Here is a 10,544-nt window from a genome sequence, read left to right as displayed (position 1 = left end):
AGTGGTGTGGTTCGCGCGCTGTTGTTATTAGCCGGGTTCACACGTACAAATTAGCGGGATGACGATCGCGATGCTCATCCCGAGTTTTTTTGCGAGCGTCCACACGTACCAAATTAGCGGGATAGCGATCGCGATCGGTATCCCGCTAATTTGGCGAGCGTCCACACGTACCGAATTATCCCGCTAATTGCCGATAGGCATAACAGCAAAGCCTGCAAACTGGGTCACGCAGCGCCCTTCTCTATCACTGCCTGTGCGCACTTACCTTTGTCCATTGTCTTTTACGCGTCAGTGGTGTGGTTCGCGCGCTGTTGTTGTTGTACTCCAAAGAGGTGAAGGACCTCTTCGCAGACGCCTCGCTGTTGTGATGTGCGCATTGCATGATGGGATGTAAAAACTTGAGATTGTAATCCCGACCGTTCACACGTACCAGCGCGGGGCCAATTATCCCGCTAATTGACGAACCAGCGCAAGATTTCTTGGGATTAGCATCGCGATGCTTATCCCGCTAATTTTCGGGGTTTTTTTCTGTCCACACGTGCAAAAAACTCGGGATGACGATCGCGATGCAAATCTCGAGATTTGTATCCCGCTAATTGGTGTACGTGTGAACCCGGCTATTGATTTATAAGCTATGCATTTGGCATCTACACACGATCGATTGGTTGATTGACTGATTTATTGATTGCTTGATAAAGAAATTCCATTGTTATTATTCCGACTATTTAATTTTGCTATCAGGAGAGCAAAATATTAATCGCATATAAATCTGATCCAAGGGATGATACAGGTTGTGTTGAGAAGGGGGCTTCAGAGTTTAAAAAACTGCGAGATAACTAGAAACCACTTATGAAATGTTAAACAACATATAAGTTTAAGAGTTATTCAGTATCTATATCTAATGAAAATCAGTTTTGAAATGGCTGAGATATCCAATAACAAAGTAAAAGAATGTGGTCCTAATAAAAGGTGGGTCCTACTTTTTATCAGGACCTCTTTGTTCCTGGATATCTCAGCCATTTCAAAACAAATTTTCATTAAACAAACAACTTTGAATTCCTATGCTCTTTCATATTTTACTTTTCTCATTATCTAAAAAAAAAAAATGTTGGAAACCTGAAGCCTCATCTTAACCAAAACAATATATCATCCCTTTAAAGTGCTGCTTTACAATGCCTCTCTTACCTGAATTTTAACACGTTTTTTATGTTGAAGTGAGATTGTTTTTGTAGAAGGCTTTCGTACAAGTAGATCGCTTGATCCGTGTCTTGTCGGAATTCCCACAATTTCTTGGTCAATGATCCGTTCTTCCTAGAGTGGGCGTGAAGCAAAGCATTTTTTTCATGAATAGCTTTTGTACTCTTGTGTACTTTTGGACAAAGAATGTTTGCACAAACTGTGGGCACTGTTCACATCAAGAAAACAGGAAAGAAACCTACATCCCTTTGGCATACCACACACCACTTTTAAAGGAAGAAATGAAGATATCTAATGGAAAGTTTGACATACTGGTGTACCGAATGCAACAAAAGGTTTGAGCTGTAGTATATACTAGGTGTTACAAAAAACATTTCCCACTTTTGATCCTTAATAGTTCAAAAACTATATATCAAGTAACACTGACATTGACATGAACAATAGCTGAATAGTGTACAATTTTGTTTGAGGTAATTTGAAAATGAAAGCATAAATCAGTTTTCTTACATTCAACATATATTTCTAAGTTAGGTTTCAGATTCTGCTCTATTTTCAACCCTCTGTAAGAGAAATGAAAAAAAATGTATAACTTTGGATTATGTCAACTTTTTCTTTTCTTTTCTTTGTGATGATGGAAATAAATAAACTATTGAATTGAATTGAATTGAATTAAAACTTTAATTTTGCACAGGGGTCAATTGGTGTGTATGTAATGGGAGTGTGTGGTTAACACCCAGATAATGGTCCTGAACAATGGCCAGGGTTAGAATGCTCTATTACATATTCATGAGAAATTCCACTATCACAGTTAGTCTTTATTCATCCTGAAATGCAGTGTATGCAAGCATATGAAAACATGTGCTTACTTATCTCATGTGCATGCATTTTTCCCTTCACCATGAATTCAGACTAGCGATGCCCAGGGCAATACATCATGAATTATAAATAAGGCATTCATGTGCCTTGGAGCAAGAGCCCAAAAGCCTTGTCAGCAGAACTCCGAAAAGGTGGTATTCGTGTAGTATTCATGTCTATTGTTCAAGGTCATTGTAAGCACACACTCACATACACATCATTTGCTCCTGTGTAAAGTTCAATTTTTTACAGATACACATTTGACCAAAATCTGGAACTTAACTTTAAAATCAATCATTAAAATCTCATATTCAAATCACCTCCCAATAGATTGTACACTATTCAGCTACTATTCATATCAATGACAATGTTGTCTGGTGTATAGTTTTCGAATTATTAAGGATCAAAAGTGGGTAATGTTTTTTGTAACACCTATAGTACAATGTACTTACAAAGTGTTATGACTATCCACAGATTATAGGCCCATACTTTCAATAAGATTTCAATTCATACATCTATTCTGTAATACAAATCGTTTGGATAAACATACACTAACATTTCATACTGTTACAGTATGAAATGTTTACAAAATGTAACACGTACAATTCATCAAAAGCAAAAGGCCTATTGAAATACAATGTATACCTTTAAAAACAATATTGCAATTTTAACCATTAAGATAGTAAATGATCAAAGCCAACGTCAATACAAAAGAAGCACGGAGAAAATAATCAACCATATAGGCCTACTACATAGACGGGTTAACGAATGTTGTTGAAAGAAATGCGCAGCAGTTTTGAATGAACCACTTTGCAAAGCATACGATTGCGGTTAATCGTCTGTCATCATGTCCTGTTAGTCGATAAACCAATTGTAAATTATAGTGCTTAACACATACAAACAATGTTTAACGAATAAAATGCGTTTTCTTTATGTTCTTTTTTCATACGTTGCACTTATAGTGTATAGCATGGCGAAGGCCAGTATGTTTGCTTACTGATATGAACCATATAGCTATGGCACTATTATAACAGATACTACAGCTGTCGGTTAATTTCGACCTGGTATTGGGTGGTCGTACAGGTATAGAATCTCAGGCTACCGAGCAAAAAAATACATTAAAAACGAGACAAGAATTAGATCGACCACTATACAGGCTGAATACCAACAAACGGAAAGATGGCGAAAACAGATGTTAAACGAATAAATGGCAACTTATATTATGTATTCGACATGAAAAAATAACATACCTTGGTAAGTAAACACGTTTATACATATTACGTAATCTGATTGAATTCAGCTATTGTAAGTAAGCTTTCGAGTAGATGTATGTAACTTTAACTTACAGCATGCATTATAGCATGCATTTCCATAACTGTGTGCTTTATCATATTAGCATTTTCAAGTATAAAAGGCAAAGAGGTATACAATGTCTTTGTTGTGGGCGCAGACGAATTTTAATTGGGGTACAGGTATAGGGGTATTAAGGGCGTTTTGACAACAACACTTACGTCAACTTCTGGCTGTCGTTAAATGATTGAACGCTGTCATTAAATGCATGATCACTGACATTGACGTTTTCCTCGATTTCGCCATCGTAAAGGTCAGAGAGATTCGACAGCAAGCGACTGTTGTCAGCTCTTTCACTGGGCACACATGAGCTGCAAATGGAAATTGCATATATATCGTTAACGTCAGTATAGAGAAGGTAAATGATGCATGGGCATTGACGAATCAACGTATATACACTCACCAGGCGCGCCGGAAGCAGTTTTGGATTGGGGGGGCAAACATTGGAGGGGGCTCAAGATTAGACCATGCATATGTTACACAATATACACATACACACACACACACACACACACACACACACACGCACACACATCTATTATTTATATATATATATGTATATATAAACATATATATATATATATATATATATATATATATTATGTAAAGTGGGGTACGGTGGGTCGAAACATGGGGGGAACCATAAAGTAATTTGGACGGTCTGTATGCTTGTGCGTGTGTGCGTGAGCATTAATGGGACTACAATACATTACGGAATGTGATACATTCAACAACGCAGTCACTGAGGAACATTGTAAGTTTTCCTTACATGGATTATGGAATGACGGTGTAAAACGATCGACAAATTATATACTGTCAGCAACATAAGGTGAACGGCATAGCAATAAAATGCGAGCGAGCGAAGCGAGCGAGCTTGAAAATTTTGATATTCTACAGTTCCAAAACTGGAGTTTTAATTGTAGCTACATATTTCGCTTTGAAATAAATGGGGGCGCATCGGGCGCAACTGCTGGCAATTATTGGCAGCAACATTAGGAGAATGGCATAACGATTCAATGCGAACGAGCAAAGCGAGCGAGCTTGAGAATTTTGACATTTTACAGTCCCAAAACTCCCGTTTGTAGCTATATCTTTCGCTTTGGAAATTAAGGGGGGGGGGGCATCGGGCGCAACTGCTGGCAATTACTGGCAGCAACATTAGGAGAATGGCATAACGATTCAATGCGAGCGAGCAAAGCGAGCGAGCTTGAGAATTTTGACATTTTACAGTCCCAAAACTCCCGTTTGTAGCTATATCTTTCGCTTTGGAAATTAAGAGGGGGGGGGGGGCATCCGACGCAACTGCTGGCAATTACTGGCAGCAACATTAGGAGAGTGGCATAACGATTCAATGCGAGCGAGCGAAGCGAGCGAGCTTAAAAATTTTGACATTTCACAGTCCCCAAACTCCCGTTTGTAGCTATATTTATCTTTCGCTGTGGAAATTAAGGGGTGGGGCATCGGGCGCAACTACTGGCAATTACTGTCAGCAACATTAGGAGAATGGCATAACGATTCAATGCGAGCGAGCGAAGCGAGCGAGCTTGAAAATGTTGACATTCTAGAGTCCAACAACTGCCGTCGTAGTTATGTTTTTCGCTTTAGAAATTAAGGGGGAGGCGCACCGGGCTCAACTGCTGTATGCGAGCGAGCGAAGCGAGCGAGCTTGAAAATTTTGACATTTTACAGTCAAAAAGCTGCCGTTTGTAGCCATATTTTTTCCCTTTTATTCATATATATACATATCTATTTTATTTTCTTTGTTTATTCATTTATCTTTATTATCATTATTATTTTTTTTTCTTTTTTTTTTTTTTTGGGGGGGGGGCTTTTTGGGGGGGCAAAAATGCGTTTTGCCCCCCCACTTTTTGGATTGGGGGGGCGGCCGCCCCCCCTGCCCCCCCACTTCCGGCGCCTATGACACTCACTGTCATGTAGGCTTTCTATAATAATAATACACGCTCGATGTAAGCACGTAAAGCTAATGAGATAATGTGCATTTCCTCAAATATACACAGCACGGTAACACAATACGTACGTAAAAACATACAGTGTTGTTTTGGTTCTTAAAGAACCTAAACAAATACCCTAGAATATCTATTTCCCGGATCTATTTACAAATTTTAATGATTAATTCAAGGAATGCAGAATGTTGTACGCACTGAAAATGACAACCAAGGAAACGAGAGTAAATTCTCTTCTTTTTTTATTACTTTATCCATTAGAAAGGAAAAAAAAGAAGCATTGTTGTTATCGTAACAAGCCACCATTCATTATTTTCACAAACTAGCTTCCTTGAGAAATTCTCTCGAATTCTTTTTACCCTATTTTCAGAACAATCTCGTGATACTTGTTCAGAGGCGAATCTATACATGTAAAACACAGTTACAGCAGTGGCGGATCCAGAGGGGGCTCACGGGGTGCGCGACCCCTCTCTCTATTTTATTTTTTTTTTACGAAAGAAATAAGAAGAAAAAAATGGGGGGTGCGTGCTCCCCCTTTTTAATTTTGTAAAGGCGCCTCTCCTTTACGGAATTCCTGGATCCGCCCCTGTATAATATTATTTACTAGAGAACTAAATACAATATACAATGGAGTTACAGATGGATATTTTAGGTCCTAACCAAATCGAACAAAAACACAGGGCACTGGAGGGGAAACCACTCCGTGTGAAAAATGACTTGAGCAGAACGTTGGTAGATTCATTCTATATGGGTGCCGTTCTGTCCCCTCTGTAAGCCTTACTAGCCTACTAGCACGGGGTTAATGAAGACCTTGAATAAATTCGCGGGTCACTTGATTTGGAGACTGCATAGCGACCAAAACCATGTGAATACACATCACGATGCCAAATCCTTCCCCTGAACTTGAGTAAGAAGAGAATGACTAAATATTTCGCTACGCCAACAATGAACACAGAAAAAAAATACAAATGCATGAGACGGCATGGACTTTGGACAAAGCAATTACATAGCCACAATCAGCGCTGACAACAGTTTACTCTCGACTCCTGCCTACAGCTGTACAATGACAGTTATTAGTCCATGGGCCAAGACCCGAAAAATGGGTTATTGGTACCACCCGAGGTGGCAAAACCTCTTTGGTGTCATTTTGTTTGCCGGGCATAGATATGCTTATTAAGCTATGATAGCATTTCCAAATGAGTAGCTTAGTCATAATAAATGAATTTTTAACCAATTTGGTCTCGTTTTTAAATGACACCAAAAAGGTTTTGCCACCTCAGGTGGTACCAATATCTGGCCTGGCCCATGGACTATGTTTGCTGGTTGTCGTGAACCTCCAGAAAGAGACAAAAATATCTATTTAAGTTGTACTTCAATAAACACAGTAAAATCAAACAGAGAAAATTGTGGATTTTTTAACAATCAAAATCGTTTATAAGAATTCAAACTATAGGCACATTATAAGACAAGTTCTAGTCACAATCCATTATGCAAATTTGATGACGTCATACCACCAATGCGTAGTAGGTCTTTGAATCACCTGCATATATACAACACAGGGCCGGCGGAGCGTTTTCAAAAGTGGGGGGGGGGGGGGGGCACTTCCGGGTTTGATGAGTAACAAGCAACAACAACAACAACAACAAAAAAAGTCCTCAAGGTACTCAGCTCATTTCTCCCTTCCCACTTCCGGCTTTCGACAAGCAAAAAATAGGGGGGGGGGGGGGTCTTCAGCGGAAAAACATAACCTTACCGCGATCACACTTCAAGATCTCTGTATGGTGCACAAAAAGTGTGGGGGCTCGAGCCCCCACGGCCCCCACGGTTCCGCCGGCCATGCAACATAACCTCATCAATTTTGATCTGTTAAACCATGGACCTCCATCACATAGGCATGGACCTATAGTAGGTCCATGGTTAAATCAAGATCCATATGGTTAAAACGAAATAAAAAGGAATAAAATATTCATACACCCACGGCTGTAAACATGGCATTATCGTGATATTGTGTCACTCCCTCGTTCCACCTCCATAAGGACTTAGTAAAGACGCACACGCTGAGCAAGAGGCAACTAACGTAATATATTACCATAATAATGGTTTGTTGTATACAACAAACCATTACTATTAACTACATTGTATTCACATTTTCCCCGTGTGGTGATACGATTTGGCGCTATGCGCACTGCAGTGTGTGAAAAAAATCCATGTTTCCTGTAATTTTTAGCTCTTTTGTCTGTACAATGTTCGTCTTTCAGAACTTGGATGATTGCGTGGGAAGCGGGGGCACCCCAGCCGACCAGGTGTTGAGTAAGCAGCAGTCACATTTTGAATGGGACCATAGAAACATGGAGACGTGCAGAGTTTACCCTTTGTAGTCCATGGGCCAGGCCAGATATTGGTACCATCTGAGGTGGCAAAACCTTTTTGGTGTCATTTTGTTTGTCGGGCATAGATATGCTTATCAAGCTATGATAGCATTTCCAAATGAGTAGCTTAGTCATAGTAAATGAATTTTTAACCAATTTGGTCTCGTTGTTATATCCCTATACATCTGAATCGAAACTAACCGCCATACAAAGAAGAGCACTGTCTTCTGTATGTTCCATAGAGCTGTAAAATGCAGCTCTATGGTATGTTCACAGGTGTTCTGTTGTAAACGCTGTGCGCTTAGTCTTTATTCAAGGCAGCGAAGGGAATATCCAAAGTTTATGATGTCCACAGCGCTTAGTCTTTATTCTAGACGGCAAAGGGAATATCCAAAGCGTATGATACAGTGTATATCCTTTTATCTAAAAACAACAACAACAAAAGCAATTCCTAGTGAATTTTACCGTATTTTTCAATCATTTATCATTTTCCAGTGAAAACGCTACGGTGAAAACGCTGATACCACGCCAATGTGGCTTTATTTCCCTCCAGCAATATAAGATAATGCAAAAACAATGTACCGGTAGACTACGATACATTATAATGAATGATATTGTAAATGAACAGATTGATTTTTGTTTAAAACTGATGTATTTGTTGATAGGGTAGTATAAAAACAGTATAGATAATCCCTTTTATGAGGAACTTTAGATATGATAACGGTACATTGGTCTAGATAAAGAACTAAGCGCACCGCGTGACAGCTGTGGACATCACAACCCTTTCTATATTCCCTTCGCTGCCTTGAATAAAGACTAAGCGCACCGCGTTTACAACAGAACACCTGTGGACATACAGAAGGCAGTGCTCTTCTTTGTATAGCGGTTTAGTTTCGATTCAGAAGTATAGGGATATAAATACGAGACCAAATTGGTTAAAAATTCATTTATTATGACTAAGCTACCCATTTGGAAATGCTATCATAGCTTGATAAGCATATCTACGCCCGACAAACAAAATGACACCAAAAAGGTTGTGCCACCTCAGATGGTACCAACAACCCATTTTTCGGGTCTTGGCCCATGGACTATTGAGCTTGGTACACACAGACGTAGCATGTTTCGACTTACAGCCTACTGCCAAGCGCTGGGTTGAGCATTGTACGGACAAAAGGACTACGAATTACAGGAAACATGGACTCTTATCTAGAGTTCTATAGACCACTGAGGATTGACCTCTAACCCGCTCTGCACATAGAGATTATCTTCCAAATCCATTTTGTTCTCGGAAATATTTCAGGCAACTAATTGTTCTCTATAATATTATTTTTTTAACCTTCCTATAAATGGGATATAGTCAACCAGACATATTACTTTGGCTAAAGTCAAGGCTGTAAACCCCGACCCAATGGCGGCAATGGCGGCACTTTTGAAGTTTTTGCTCACTGAAGGCTGGATGAGAAGACTACTATAACTTGTGATGTCACATGAGTACAACGATTTAAAGAAAATATAAAGAAAATTCAAAATATTTTCACTTTCCTCGCTTAATAAAAGGTCTTTTGACTTCTCTCTTTCAGAAGGAAAGGAGAATAATATTACCCTTAACATTATGTCCGTGACAAGTTGAGGAAATGTACACTTTTTTCAAAAAGTGAAATATTTTGAAACTCTCTTTTTATTTTGTTGTTGTACGCATATGACATCATACACTGTAGTAGTCTTCTCATCCAGCAGTAACTGCGCAGATACTTTAAAAATTCATAACTTTTGAACGGATTGTCCTATTTTCCCCAAACTTTCACTGATGTGTTCTATTGATATTGTTGCATTCACTCAGTCTACATGTGCATGAAGGTAAACTTGTCCTTTAATTTCTGAGGGGGTGGGCTTGTTCCCTCAATTTTAAAAGCGTATATAAACTCATCAAATTTGCATGAGATTTAACGATGAGATCATTCAAGTTCGAGTGAATTTGAATGATCACCGAGATCAACATTCACAAAGCTAACTAGTTCATTCAATTTAACTTCATCAGCATTCTATTTCATGAATTTCTCACTTGAACATGTAAAGAGCACGTTCAAAAGTGAAATTGCACACGATTCACGTTCACGCCGTGATGAAAGTTAAGGAATTCAAATTTACGAAAAGGCAAACATTTACAGCATTTGGGCAGTGCTTTTCGTTATTGCTCATTTTCTTTGTAGCAGGTCATCTGTTTGAACAAATAGCGTACAGCTGTACTATGAAATGGAACCTATCATTCCTCTGATAAATCGTCCTCCAAAGCAACAACTTCCATACGCATACATGAATGCATAACAAACATTCATTTTTACGCACGACATTGGAGGCTGCTCGAGGATCAGATTCCATAGATATCTATTCTTGAATATGGACTGAACTGTAGTAGCTGAAGCATTTGACAACCAGCGAGATTATATACAACTGTCGATAAACTCTAGGAAAAAGCAACAGGAAGAGCAATGAATAATATAGATACGAAGAAGGTTAAAAAATCGACGAAGGGGAGGATTCCAAAATGTAAATATGGATCTGGACGTGTAAAAAAAAAGAGAGATATGACAATTCTGTAAGGTTTAGATCCATAATGTTGCTAATGAATAAAGTGAGAGTGGAAGAAAGATTAGAAAATATAGAAATACATACTTATAATTGATACTACTGATTAAATGAAACTGTGAAAAAAAGATGAAATTATACATTACAATCAAATTATTTAAGAGAAAAAAAGAATTTGATGTGTATAAAATGCGGTATGATCCATTATAGCTATAGTTTCTTT

The sequence above is a fragment of the Diadema antillarum genome, unplaced genomic scaffold (genome assembly GCF_040938485.1).
Source record: "Diadema antillarum isolate AM-2024a unplaced genomic scaffold, OU_Dant_1.0 scf00000143, whole genome shotgun sequence".
In the NCBI taxonomy this organism is placed as follows: Eukaryota; Metazoa; Echinodermata; class Echinoidea; order Diadematoida; family Diadematidae; genus Diadema; species Diadema antillarum.
This window is presented reverse-complemented; position numbering follows the sequence as displayed.